The 14,456-nt window shown below is 51.1% G+C and overlaps 2 protein-coding genes across 7 annotated transcripts in view; one reads left to right on the top strand and one right to left on the bottom strand.

The window, feature by feature from the left end:
• LOC128338483 (protein-arginine deiminase type-2-like) overlaps nucleotides 1-11,647 on the bottom strand; it is a 61,941-nt gene extending 50,294 nt beyond the window's left edge. Inside the window, exons 1-4 of one of the 2 annotated variants that reach the window (XM_053280987.1) lie at nucleotides 10,274-11,647; nucleotides 9,267-9,762; nucleotides 8,609-9,104; nucleotides 8,297-8,445 (exon numbers count right to left, since the gene is read on the bottom strand). The gene's annotated coding sequence lies outside the window, so the exon portion shown is untranslated. The remainder of the gene's footprint in view (nucleotides 1-8,296; nucleotides 8,446-8,608; nucleotides 9,105-9,266; nucleotides 9,763-10,273) is intronic. The other variant, XM_053280988.1, reaches the window with a different exon arrangement.
• Nucleotides 11,648-11,843: 196 nt separating this feature from the next.
• The window catches only part of LOC128338321 (protein-arginine deiminase type-1-like), a 54,293-nt gene continuing 51,680 nt past the window's right edge, over nucleotides 11,844-14,456 (top strand). For 3 of the 5 annotated variants that reach the window (XM_053280558.1, XM_053280557.1, XM_053280550.1), the window contains exons 1-2: nucleotides 11,844-12,001; nucleotides 14,129-14,226. The gene's annotated coding sequence lies outside the window, so the exon portion shown is untranslated. Of the gene's footprint in view, nucleotides 12,002-12,742; nucleotides 12,945-14,128; nucleotides 14,227-14,456 lie in introns of those variants that run through there. The other 2 variants (XM_053280551.1, XM_053280552.1) reach the window with 2 other exon arrangements.

Below are 14,456 nucleotides of genomic sequence, written 5' to 3'. Positions count from 1 at the left end.
AACTTCAGGGGCTTCTCAATTGCAAAGACATGAAGTCCCGCATGAGATAGAAGCCCCCCGGCCCTATTAGAGACCCCTCAGCATATGGCCACTCAGAAGGCCAGGTACTCACAATTTCAGGGGCTTCTCAATTGCAAAGACATGAAGTCCCGCATGAGATAGAAGCCCCCCGGCCCTATTAGAGACCCCTCAGTGTATGGCCACTCAGAAGGCCAGGCACTCACAATTTCAGGGGCTTCTCCATTGCAAAGACATGAAGTCCCGCAAGAGATAGAAGCCCCCCAGCCCTTTTAGAGACCCCTCAGCATATGGCCACTCAGAAGGCCAGGCACTCACGATTTCAGGGGCTTCTCAATTGCAAAGACATGAAGCCCTGCATGAGATAGAAGCCCCCTGGCCCTATAAGACCGCCCTCAGCATATGGCCACTCAGAAGGCCAGGCACTCACAATTTCAGGGGCTTCTCAATTGCAAAGACATGAAGTCCCGCAAGAGATAGAAGCCCCCCAGCCCTATTAGAGAACCATCAATGTATGGCCACTCAGAAGGCCAGGAACTCAGAATTTCAGGGGCTTCTCAGTTGCAAAGACGTGAAGTCCCGCATGAGATAGAAGCCCCCCGGCCCTATTAGAGACCCCTCAGCGTATGGCCACTCAGAAGGCCAGGAACTCACAATTTCAGGGGCTTCTCAATTGCAAAGACATGAAGTCCCGCATGAGAATGACGCCCCCAGCCCTCTTAGAGATCCCTCAGCACATGTCTACTCAGAAGGCCAGGCACTCACAACTTCAGGGGCTTCTCAATTGCAAAGACATGAAGTCCCGCATGAAATAGAAGCCCCCCGGCCCTATTAGAGACCCCTCAGCATATGGCCACTCAGAAGGCCAGGCACTCACAATTTCAGGGGCTTCTCAATTGCAAAGACATGAAGTCCCGCATGAAATAGAAGCCCCTCGGCCCTATAAGAGACCCCTCAGCATATGGCCACACAAAAGGCCAGGCACTCACAATTTCAGGGGCTTCTCAATTGCAAAGACATGAAGTCCCGCATGAAATAGAAGCCCCCCGGCCCTATTAGAGACCCCTCAGCATATGGCCACTCAGAAGGCCAGGCACTCACAATTTCAGGGGCTTCTCAATTGCAAAGACATGAAGTCCCGCATGAAATAGAAGCCCCTCGGCCCTATAAGAGACCCCTCAGCATATGGCCACACAAAAGGCCAGGCACTCACAATTTCAGGGGCTTCTCAATTGCAAAGACATGAAGTCCCGCATGAGAATGACGCCCCCAGCCCTATTAGGGAACCATCAATGTATGGCCACTCAGAAGGCCAGGCACTCACAACTTCAGGGGCTTCTCAATTGCAAAGACATGAAGTCCCGCACGAGATAGAAGCCCCCCGGCCCTATTAGAGACCCCTCAGCATATGGCCACTCAGAAGGCCAGGCACTCACAATTTCAGGGGCTTCTCAATTGCAAAGACATGAAGTCCCGCACGAGATAGAAGCCCCCCGGCCCTATTAGAGACCCCTCAGCATATGGCCACTAAGAAGGCCAGGCACTCACAACTTCAGGGGCTTCTCAATTGCAGACATGAAGTCCCGCACGAGATAGAAGCCCCCCGGCCCTATTAGAGACCCCTCAGCATATGGCCACTCAGAAGGCCAGGCACTCACCATTTCAGGGGCTTCTCAATTGCAAAGACGTAAAGTCCCGCATGAGATAGAAGCCCCCCGGCCCTATTAGAGACCCCTCAGTGTATGGCCACTCAGAAGGCCAGGCACTCACAATTTCAGGGGCTTCTCAATTGCTAAGACATGAAGTCCCGCAAGAGATAGAAGCCCCCCAGCCCTATTAGAGAACCATCAATGTATGGCCACTCAGAAGGCCAGGAACTCACAATTTCAGGGGCTTCTCAGTTGCAAAGACGTGAAGTCCCGCATGAGATAGAAGCCCCCCGGCCCTATTAGAGACCCCTCAGCGTATGGCTACTCAGAAGGCCAGGCACTCACAATTTCAGGGGCTTCTCAATTGCAAAGACATGAAGTCCCGCATGAAATAGAAGCCCCTCGGCCCTATAAGAGACCCCTCAGCATATGGCCACTCAGAAGGCCAGGCACTCACAATTTCAGGGGCTTCTCAATTGCAAAGACATGAAGTCCCGCATGAAATAGAAGCCCCTTGGCCCTATAAGAGACCCCTCAGCATATGGCCACACAAAAGGCCAGGCACCCACAATTTCAGGGGCTTCTCAATTGCAAAGACATGAAGTCCCGCATGAGAATGACGCCCCCAGCCCTATTAGGGAACCATCAATGTATGGCCACTCAGAAGGCCAGGCACTCACAACTTCAGGGGCTTCTCAGTTGCAAAGACATGAAGTCCCGCACGAGATAGAAGCCCCCCGGCCCTATTAGAGACCCCTCAGCATATGGCCACTAAGAAGGCCAGGCACTCACAATTTCAGGGGCTTCTCAATTGCAAAGACATGAAGTCCCGCACGAGATAGAAGCCCCCCGGCCCTATTAGAGACCCCTCAGCATATGTCCACTCAGGAGGCCAGGTACTCACCATTTCAGGGGCTTCTCAATTGCTAAGACATGAAGTCCCGCAAGAGATAGAAGCCCCCCAGCCCTATTAGAGAACCATCAATGTATGGCCACTCAGAAGGCCAGGAACTCACAATTTCAGGGGCTTCTCAGTTGCAAAGACGTGAAGTCCCGCATGAGATAGAAGCCCCCCGGCCCTATAAGAGACCCCTCAGCATATGGCCACTCACAAGGCCAGGCTCTCACAATTTCAGGGGCTTCTCAATTGCAAAGACATGAAGTCCCGCATGAGAATGACGCCCCCAGCCCTCTTAGAGACCCCTCAGCACATGTCTACTCAGAAGGCCAGGCACTCACAACTTCAGGGGCTTCTCAATTGCAAAGACATGAAGTCCCGCATGAGATAGAAGCCCCCCGGCCCTATTAGAGACCCCTCAGCATATGGCCACTCAGAAGGCCAGGTACTCACAATTTCAGGGGCTTCTCAATTGCAAAGACATGAAGTCCCGCATGAGATAGAAGCCCCCCGGCCCTATTAGAGACCCCTCAGTGTATGGCCACTCAGAAGGCCAGGCACTCACAATTTCAGGGGCTTCTCCATTGCAAAGACATGAAGTCCCGCAAGAGATAGAAGCCCCCCAGCCCTTTTAGAGACCCCTCAGCATATGGCCACTCAGAAGGCCAGGCACTCACGATTTCAGGGGCTTCTCAATTGCAAAGACATGAAGCCCTGCATGAGATAGAAGCCCCCTGGCCCTATAAGACCGCCCTCAGCATATGGCCACTCAGAAGGCCAGGCACTCACAATTTCAGGGGCTTCTCAATTGCAAAGACATGAAGTCCCGCAAGAGATAGAAGCCCCCCAGCCCTATTAGAGAACCATCAATGTATGGCCACTCAGAAGGCCAGGAACTCAGAATTTCAGGGGCTTCTCAGTTGCAAAGACGTGAAGTCCCGCATGAGATAGAAGCCCCCCGGCCCTATTAGAGACCCCTCAGCGTATGGCCACTCAGAAGGCCAGGCACTCACAATTTCAGGGGCTTCTCAATTGCAAAGACATGAAGTCCCGCATGAGAATGACGCCCCCAGCCCTCTTAGAGACCCCTCAGCACATGTCTACTCAGAAGGCCAGGCACTCACAACTTCAGGGGCTTCTCAATTGCAAAGACATGTAGTCCCGCACGAGATAGAAGCCCCCCGGCCCTATTAGAGACCCCTCAGCATATGGCCACTCAGAAGGCCAGGTACTCACAATTTCAGGGGCTTCTCAATTGCAAAGACATGAAGTCCCGCATGAGATAGAAGCCCCCCGGCCCTATTAGAGACCCCTCAGTGTATGGCCACTCAGAAGGCCAGGCATTCACAATTTCAGGGGCTTCTCCATTGCAAAGACATGAAGTCCCGCAAGAGATAGAAGCCCCCCAGCCCTTTTAGAGACCCCTCAGCATATGGCCACTCAGAAGGCCAGGCACTCACGATTTCAGGGGCTTCTCAATTGCAAAGACATGAAGCCCTGCATGAGATAGAAGCCCCCTGGCCCTATAAGACCGCCCTCAGCATATGGCCACTCAGAAGGCCAGGCACTCACAATTTCAGGGGCTTCTCAATTGCAAAGACATGAAGTCCCGCAAGAGATAGAAGCCCCCCAGCCCTATTAGAGAACCATCAATGTATGGCCACTCAGAAGGCCAGGAACTCAGAATTTCAGGGGCTTCTCAGTTGCAAAGACGTGAAGTCCCGCATGAGATAGAAGCCCCCCGGCCCTATTAGAGACCCCTCAGCGTATGGCCACTCAGAAGGCCAGGCACTCACAATTTCAGGGGCTTCTCAATTGCAAAGACATGAAGTCCCGCATGAAATAGAAGCCCCTCGGCCCTATAAGAGACCCCTCAGCATATGGCCACTCAGAAGGCCAGGCACTCACAATTTCAGGGGCTTCTCAATTGCAAAGACATGAAGTCCCGCATGAAATAGAAGCCCCTCGGCCCTATAAGAGACCCCTCAGCATATGGCCACACAAAAGGCCAGGCACTCACAATTTCAGGGGCTTCTCAATTGCAAAGACATGAAGTCCCGCATGAGAATGACGCCCCCAGCCCTATTAGGGAACCATCAATGTATGGCCACTCAGAAGGCCAGGCACTCACAACTTCAGGGGCTTCTCAATTGCAAAGACATGAAGTCCCGCACGAGATAGAAGCCCCCCGGCCCTATTAGAGACCCCTCAGCATATGGCCACTAAGAAGGCCAGGCACTCACAACTTCAGGGGCTTCTCAATTGCAAAGACATGAAGTCCCGCACGAGATAGAAGCCCCCCGGCCCTATTAGAGACCCCTCAGCATATGGCCACTAAGAAGGCCAGGCACTCACAACTTCAGGGGCTTCTCAATTGCAAAGACATGAAGTCCCGCACGAGATAGAAGCCCCCCGGCCCTATTAGAGACCCCTCAGCATATGGCCACTCAGAAGGCCAGGCACTCACCATTTCAGGGGCTTCTCAATTGCAAAGACGTAAAGTCCCGCATGAGATAGAAGCCCCCCGGCCCTATTAGAGACCCCTCAGTGTATGGCCACTCAGAAGGCCAGGCACTCACAATTTCAGGGGCTTCTCAATTGCTAAGACATGAAGTCCCGCAAGAGATAGAAGCCCCCCAGCCCTATTAGAGAACCATCAATGTATGGCCACTCAGAAGGCCAGGAACTCACAATTTCAGGGGCTTCTCAGTTGCAAAGACGTGAAGTCCCGCATGAGATAGAAGCCCCCCGGCCCTATTAGAGACCCCTCAGCGTATGGCTACTCAGAAGGCCAGGCACTCACAATTTCAGGGGCTTCTCAATTGCAAAGACATGAAGTCCCGCATGAAATAGAAGCCCCTCGGCCCTATAAGAGACCCCTCAGCATATGGCCACACAAAAGGCCAGGCACTCACAATTTCAGGGGCTTCTCAATTGCAAAGACATGAAGTCCCGCATGAGAATGACGCCCCCAGCCCTATAAGAGACCCCTCAGCATATGGCCACACAAAAGGCCAGGCACCCACAATTTCAGGGGCTTCTCAATTGCAAAGACATGAAGTCCCGCATGAGAATGACGCCCCCAGCCCTATTAGGGAACCATCAATGTATGGCCACTCAGAAGGCCAGGCACTCACAACTTCAGGGGCTTCTCAATTGCAAAGACATGAAGTCCCGCACGAGATAGAAGCCCCCCGGCCCTATTAGAGACCCCTCAGCATATGGCCACTAAGAAGGCCAGGCACTCACAACTTCAGGGGCTTCTCAATTGCAAAGACATGAAGTCCCGCACGAGATAGAAGCCCCCCGGCCCTATTAGAGACCCCTCAGCATATGGCCACTAAGAAGGCCAGGCACTCACAACTTCAGGGGCTTCTCAATTGCAAAGACATGAAGTCCCACAAGAGATAGAAGCCCCCCGGCCCTATAAGAGATCCCTCAGCATATGGCCACTCAGAAGGCCAGGTACTCACCATTTCAGGGGCTTCTCAATTGCAAAGACGTAAAGTCCCGCATATGATAGAAGCCCCCCGGCCCTATTAGAGACCCCTCAGTGTATGGCCACTCAGAAGGCCAGGCACTCACAATTTCAGGGGCTTCTCAATTGCAAAGACATGAAGTCCCGCATGAGAATGATGCCCCCAGCCCTATTAGAGACCCCTCAGTGTATGGTCACTCAGAAGGCCAGGCACTCACAATTTCAGGGGCTTCTCAATTGCAAAGACATGAAGTCCCGCACGAGATAGAAGCCCCCCGGCCCTATTAGAGACCCCTCAGTGTATGGCCACTCAGAAGGCCAGGCACTCACAATTTCAGGGGCTTCTCCATTGCAAAGACATGAAGTCCCGCAAGAGATAGAAGCCCCCCAGCCCTTTTAGAGACCCCTCAGCATATGGCCACTCAGAAGGCCAGGCACTCTCGATTTCAGGGGCTTCTCAGTTGCAAAGACATGAAGTCCTGCATGAGATAGAAGCCCCCCGGCCCTATTAGAGACCCCTCAGCATATGGCCACTAAGAAGGCCAGGCACTCACAATTTCAGGGGGTTCTCAATTGCAAAGACATGAAGTCCTGCATGAGATAGAAGCCCCCCGGCCCTATAAGACCGCCCTCAGCATATGGCCACTCAGAAGGCCAGGCACTCACAATTTCAGGGGCTTCTCAATTGCAAAGACATGAAGTCCCGCAAGAGATAGAAGCCCCCCAGCCCTATTAGAGAACCATCAATGTATGGCCACTCAGAAGGCCAGGCACTCACAATTTCAGGGGCTTCTCAGTTGCAAAGACGTGAAGTCCCGCATGAGATAGAAGCCCCCCGGCCCTATAAGAGACCCCTCAGCATATGGCCACTCACAAGGCCAGGCTCTCACAATTTCAGGGGCTTCTCAATTGCAAAGACATGAAGTCCCGCATGAGATAGTAGCCCCCCGGCCCTATAAGACCGCCCTCAGCATATGGCCACTCAGAAGGCCAGGTACTCACAATTTCAGGGGCTTCTCAATTGCAAAGACATGAAGTATTGCATGAGATAGAAGCCCCCTAGCCCTATTAGAGACCCCTCAATGTATGGCCACTCAAAAGGCCAGGCACTCACAATTTCAGGGGCTTCTCAATGGCAAAGACATGTAGTCCCGCACGAGATAGAAGCCCCCCGGCCCTATTAGAGACCCCTCAGCATATGGCCACTCAGAAGGCCAGGCACTAACAATTTCAGGGGCTTCTCAATTGCAAAGACATGAAGTCCCGCATGAGAATGATGCCCCCAGCCCTATTAGAGACCCCTCAGTGTATGGCCACTCAGAAGGCCAGGCACTCACAATTTCAGGGGCTTCTCAATTGCAAAGACATGAAGTCCCGCACGAGATAGAAGCCCCCCGGCCCTATAATACCGCCCTCAGCATATGGCCACTCAGAAGGCCAGGCACTCACAATTTCAGGGGCTTCTCAATTGCAAAGACATGAAGTCCCGCACGAGATAGAAGCCCCCCGGCCCTATGAGAGACCCCTCAGCATATGGCCACTCAGAAGGCCAGGCTCTCACAATTTCAGGGGCTTCTCAATTGCAAAGACATGAAGTCCCGCATGAGAATGACGCCCCCAGCCCTATTAGGGAACGATCAATGTATGGCCACTCAGAAGGCCAGGCAATCACAATTTCAGGGGCTTCTCAATGGCAAAGACATGTAGTCCCGCACGAGATAGAAGCCCCCCGGCCCTATTAGAGACCCCTCAGCATATGGCCACTCAGAAGGCCAGGCACTCACAATTTCAGGGGCTTCTCAATTGCAAAGACATGAAGTCCCGCATGAGAATGATGCCCCCTGCCCTATTAGAGACCCCTCAGTGTATGGTCACTCAGAAGGCCAGGCACTCACAATTTCAGGGGCTTCTCAATTGCAAAGACATGAAGTCCCGCATGAGAATGACGCCCCCAGCCCTATTAGGGAACCCTCAGTGTATGGCCACACAAAAGGCCAGGCACTCACAATTTCAGGGGCTTCTCAATTGCAAAGACATGAAGTCCCGCACGAGATAGAAGCCCCCTGGCCCTGTTAGAGACCCCTCAGTGTATGTCCACTAAGAAGGGCAGGATCCCACAATTTTAGGGGCTCCTCAGTGCAAAGACATGAAGTCCAGCACGAGAAAGCCATGCTGCAGGTAAATCAGCTCTAAGAGTGATCCATGGCAGAGAGAAAGCCAGCAGTGAAGCCATCCAACTTGTGCATCTACAACCTGCCCGTTTCTTCGCTGAAGCTTCTTGAACATGTCAGCTCCTCCAAGTTGCCAACTTCTTCTCTTTGCATGTCTTCTGTTGCTCCTTTCTGCACAGTTTTCTTTCTCCTTCTGCACTAATTTCTTCTGTCTTTTCTTCCCTTCGCCTTCTAGACAAAGAAAAAAGCATTGTAAGATTCAAGATCTTTACTCTTTCACTTCTTTAGAATGGCTTCTTGAGGAGCAGCTCTGTTCATCCCAGAGCCCAGACCAAGGAGAATGAAACCTTAAAGCTTAAGGCCATGTCTCCTTGCCTGATCAGAGTCCACTCACCTGGTGCCTTCAGCCAGAAGAGCCTGCAAACACACTACGCTGCTTGAAGAGGTCAGCGATGCCACATGTCCACAGTCTCTTGCCTCCTCCATGGGCGAAGCTGATGGTAGGAGCAGGTCAGAGATGCCACCTCACTCACAGGACGAAGGGTGAAGTTATGCAGTCAAGAACCCCTCAGTGTATGGCCACTAAGAAGGGCAGGATCCCACAGTTTTAGGGGCTCCTCAGTGCAAAGACATGAAGTCCAGCACGAGAAAGCCATGCTGCAGGTAAGTCAGCCCTACTCAGAGTGATCCATGGCAGAGAGAAAGCCAGCAGTGAAGCCATCCCACTTGTGCAAGCACAACCTGCCCGTTTCTTCGCTGAAGCTTCTTGCACATGTCAGCTCCTCCAAGTTGCCAACTTCTTCTCTTTGCATGTCTCCTGTTGCTCCTTTCTGCACAGTTTTCTTCCTCCTTCTGCACTAATTTCTTCTGTCTTTTCTTCCCTTCGCCTTCTAGACAAAGAAAAAAGCATTGTAAGATTCAAGATCTTTACTCTTTCACCTCTTATAAGGGCTTCTTGAGGAGCAGCTCTGTTCATCCCAGAGCCCAGACCAAGGAGAATGAAACCTTAAAGCTTAAGGCCATGTCTCCTTGCCTGATCAGAGTCCACTCACCTGGTGCCTTCAGCCAGAAGAGCCTGCAAACACACTACGCTGCTTGAAGAGGTCAGCGATGCCACACGTCCACAGTCTCTTGCCTCCTCCATGGGCGAAGCTGATGGTAGGAGCAGGTCAGAGATGCCACCTCACTCACAGGACGAAGGGTGAAGTTATGCAGTCAAGAACCCCTCAGTGTATGGCCACTAAGAAGGGCAGGATCCCACAGTTTTAGGGGCTCCTCAGTGCAAAGACATGAAGTCCAGCACGAGAAAGCCATGCTGCAGGTAAGTCAGCCCTACTCAGAGTGATCCATGGCAGAGAGAAAGCCAGCAGTGAAGCCATCCCACTTGTGCAAGCACAACCTGCCCGTTTCTTCGCTGAAGCTTCTTGCACATGTCAGCTCCTCCAAGTTGCCAACTTCTTCTCTTTGCATGTCTCCTGTTGCTCCTTTCTGCATGGTTTTCTTCCTCCTTCTGCACTAATTTCTTCTGTCTTTTCTTCCCTTCGCCTTCTAGACAAAGAAAAAAGCATTGTAAGATTCAAGATCTTTACTCTTTCACCTCTTATAAGGGCTTCTTGAGGAGCAGCTCTGTTCATCCCAGAGCCCAACCCAAGGAAAATGAGATCTCAAAAGCTCAAGCCTTAAGGCCATATCTCCTTTCCTGATCTGAGTCCACTCGCCGTGTGCCTTCAGCCAGCACACAACACTGCTTGAAGAGGTCTGCTTCTTCAGCAGACCAAGCTGATGGTCTGGAGAGAGCTGGTCTTGTGGTAGCAACCTTGACTTGTCCCCTTAGCTATGCAGGGTCTGCCCTGGTTGCATATGAATGCGAGAGTTGATGTTTAAGCACTAGATATTCCCCCTGGGGATGCAGCCACTCTGGGAAGAGCATCTAGGTTCCCAGTTCCCTCCCTGGCAGCATCTCCCAAAGCAGGCTGAGAGAGATTTCTGCCTGCAACTTTGGAGACGCTGTTGCCAGTCTGTGTAGACAATACTGAGCTAGATGGACCTATGGACTTACTCAGTATATGACAGCTTCCCATGTTCCTATGGGCAGGTCAGAGATGCCACATTTCCCCCATCAATCATTTCTTCCACAGGCAGGACAGATCAAGCTGAAGATTAGGCAATTCAGATATGCCACCTCACCACTTCTCAGGGCATGAAGTCACGCAATAAGGATTGGAGATGGACATCCTCCATTTAAATGAGCTGGAACAGAAAATGTAAAATCCAGAAGAAGAAAGGCACACTCCTACTAAATGAGGGGCCATGCAGAGCAAAGAGGTAAAGTCTAGTATGAGAAAGCTATTCTCTGGCTAAATCAAGGGTTATTCAAAACAAAAACAAAGTCCACATAAGAAAGCTATGCTCTAGCTCCTTTGCGGGCTGCTCTTGAGCAATAGGTGTCAGGGCATCCAACCTAGCTGTGGGGGACTACAGCCAAGCCATCTTAGGGACTGTTATGAGGAATAAGTCCTATGCTTTCTAGGGTTCCAGGCTTTTACTATTGATGAGCTTTCCCCATCATTTCCATATGCTACTTTCAATATTATTTTAATACACAAATTGTTCTAAAATATTTAATCTGCTTTGAAATTGCTTCACACTATTTTCTGTTACATTTCCTTGTTAATCACCTATATTTCCTTTACTACACTGCACTAGCTCACTGTTTTTAGATTTTAGCCTATTCTTTTAACTTTTATTCTATCCTTATTTGTTTTTATCCTATTTAAAGCCTATTTTTGTTGTTATCCTATTCAAAGCCTATTTTTGTTTTTAAAACTATTGCAAGTTTGTATTTAAACAATACTGCAAGCAGCATACAGAAATAATGGGGGGGAAGCCATCCATAATAAAAACCAACCAACCCTGGAAACACCCAAGGCTAGCCACAGAACTGCTATTAAAGACTTCAGCTCTTTTGAGGGAGCCTCACAGGTCTGTGTGGCCATCTCCAAATGCCACAAAACAGCCTCTAGAAAATTAAGCCCGTTTGAGGGAGCCGCCGCCTTCCAGCCAGAGGAGCCTCACAGGGCTGTGGGGATATTGAAGGGCTACCAAGCTGCCATTCAGGCGCCCCTCTATTCTGTTGCTCGTCTGAGGCAGCCTCTCTCTTCCAGCCGAGGCTCCTTCTCCTCTCAGGGCTGTGTGGGGAGGAGGTTTCGGAGCCCTCACGGACCCGCTTCCAGCCTCACGGCGGGGCTCCTTTTTCGCGTCCTCGCAGAGCTGAAAGCAGAGAGTGTCGTGAGGGAAAAATAAGGCGCTGCCAGCAGGGAGCAGCCTTGGGCTGGCGACCCGCCTCAGCTTCCCTGTCCCTGCCCCTCTCCTGAGGCGAGGCTCCCCTCATTCCCCGCCGAGGCTCCTTCCCCTTCAGTCTCCTCACAACTCAAAAAAATGCGCGAGCAGCCGAGGCTCTCCAGCTGGCTGGGCGGGGCCAGCAGCCGGCCAATCAAGGGCGAGAAGGCCGGCTCGTGCGGCCAAGTCTGGGAGCGCGCGGCCAGCCGCCAGCCAATCAGGGGCAGCGACCAAAGTTCGCTCGCGGAGAGCGGGAAAAAGAAAAGGGGAAAATATGTGGGGGGGGGGGTGGGGTGTCGCCCCGATAATGTCCCTTCCCGCCTTTTTCCTCCCTGTCAGAGGACAGACTGACTGAGCCCAGTTCCCCCTGTTTAAATCTGCCTTTCAGGCCCTGACTGTCAAGTGTGAGGCAAAAAGAGACTTAAAAGGACTTGAGGCTCCCAGAAAGGTAACGAGGGCCACTAATAGTCGTCCTTCCCTAGCTGGGAGGGGGAGCACCAGGCTTGCCAATTCTGACAGGAATTTATCCTGGACTGGTGGAGACTCTGTTTCCTCCACTCTTTTCCCACAGTGTCCATTCAGATCTCCAGGCTCTCTAGTTAGGAAAAACACACCAGAGAGTTACCAGTTCTTCACTTTCTGGCAGAAATTGACTGATTCTGGAGACTGTTTCCCCTCCAAGATTTTTCCACATGATTCATTCAGATCTCCAGGCTCCCTAGCTAAAAATCACACACCAGGGTTACCAGTTCTTTCTGGCAGGAATTTATCCTGGATAATTTCCCCCCTCCAATCTTTTTCTACAGTGTCCATTCAGATCTCCAGGTTCCCTAGCTAGGAAACACCAGAGAGTTACCAGTTCTTTCTGACAGGAATTGATCCTGGACATTTTATTTCTTCCAATATTTTTCCACATGACCAATTCCCCCCGGTTTAATATCAGAGCGCCACTGCTTTAAAAATTGTCCCCTCTGCCCAATGAGTAGGCAAAACAGTTCCCTGTTTGCTCTGGGCTTTTAAAAATATACAACTAGACACCAAACATGCAGTTTCAAACAAACAAAAGGTGTCGTTCTAAAATAACGTTTGTGCATTTCAAACACGGAAGCCATGCACAAATTATATGATGCCAGATGGTGCAAAAAAGTGGCTGGTAAGAACGAGAAAAGTAAATAGTCCAGGCACCTTTGAAGCCCAGGCCCACTTTTTCACCAGAGATGCTTCCCACAAACTCTCCACAGAGTCTTCGCCAATGATTAAACACTCTTTTTTTGGGCAATAGTGTATCAAATAGTTTAGTTCTGAGGATCTCCCCACACTCTGTGTAGGCTTCTAAATGTCATGCAATACCGGCTACAAAGTATATGTGTGCAGAGATGGAAAATGCCTAGGTGTGTTGTGCGGGGGGCACATGCTATGCAAAACCCTTGCAAAACTATTGTTTTCTCCAAATGCAAATCTTTGAAAATTAGTATAACTGGTTAATCCATTAGACTGAATAGGATTATTCCTATACTTTCTTTATATCTTCATCTTTCCACGTCAAGGAAATGCACTCTCTTTAAAAAAAAAAAGATTGCACCGTCTATGCTAGGGACGGCTTGCTCTCGCCCTCTCTGGTGGCCTTGCACATCCGGTTTCCTCGTCCTCTCTCTGCCTGCCATTTCCCTGTCTTTTCTGCCACCTGGTGCTTTGCCTTGGCTCTGCTCTGGCGCATGAGCTGGACACCCCCCCTATGGCTAAAGCGATTTGGCTAATTAAATAAATCCTCCCACCAACAAGGACGGGGGCGCGGTGGCTGGTCTGCTGCCTCCCTTCATTGCCTGTAATTAGCTGGAGAGGCTTTGAAAGCCACCAGCTGCAATTAAGCACGTGGCATAATAATTAATGTAAATAATTAGCAGCTTAAGGAGATGATTAAACTTTCCATGCAGCCATGGGGCTGTGGGCCTGATTAAAGTGAGGGCATGAAGGGCAATTTCCCCCAGTGGGGGGTGGGGTCCCCACAAAGGTGGCCACCCAGAGGTTGGGGGATTGGAGAGTCTCTGCTGAAAGGGGTCACCCTGGTGGCTGTCTATCTGCTTTTCTCCATGTATGGCCCTCCGTTTGCACCCCTCAAATCCTCCCACCTAAAGCACAGAGACTCAGGAAGCTGCCTTATACTGAGTCAGACTATTGATACATCTGACTCAGCATTGTGTGCTCTGACTGGCAGCGGCTTCTCCAGGGTTCCAGGCAGGAGCCTCTCCCAGTCCTATCTGGAGATGCTGCCTGCCAAGGAGCAAACCTGAGACCTTTTGCATGCAAAGCAGATGCTCTGACACTGAGCCACAACCCCATTCCCTAGGAAGCTGCTGTCTACTGAGTCAGACCACTGGTCCATCTAGCTCAGTTTTGCCTACACTGACTGGCAGCGGTTCTCCAGGGTTTCGGGAAGCTTCTGATGTTCCACAGGCATGTCCTGCAAAGCCTTCTCAGACCCTGGGACACTTTGCCACCCCGCTGACCCTCTTCCATCCACTCTCCTTGAATGCTGCTACCTATAAAGGCTCCTTCACAGCATTTTTTTTTTTAGGAGAAAAGTCAACCAAGCACAGCGGCCAGTAGTCAGGGATGACAGGAGTTGTAGGCTAACATCTGCAGGAGGGCCGAATGAGTCGCCTTGTGATAGAGGTTTGTAAAATGATGCATGGTCTCTGGAAAAAAGCAGAAAGAGAGCCGTTCCCCCACCTCCTCTAATACTAGAAATGAGGGTCATCTCATCAAACTGATGGGCAGTAGATGCAGATGCCAGAAACTCCTCCACGAATTCAGTGCCAAAAGAGTGGGCGTGTGTGTGTTAATCATGGACACTCTGACTCAGACAGTTTGAAGTAGGGATTAGAGAACCTCATGGGGAACAC

This window comes from Hemicordylus capensis, chromosome 16 (genome assembly GCF_027244095.1).
Source record: "Hemicordylus capensis ecotype Gifberg chromosome 16, rHemCap1.1.pri, whole genome shotgun sequence".
Lineage (NCBI taxonomy): Eukaryota > Metazoa > Chordata > Lepidosauria > Squamata > Cordylidae > Hemicordylus > Hemicordylus capensis.
This window is presented reverse-complemented; position numbering and strand designations above follow the sequence as displayed.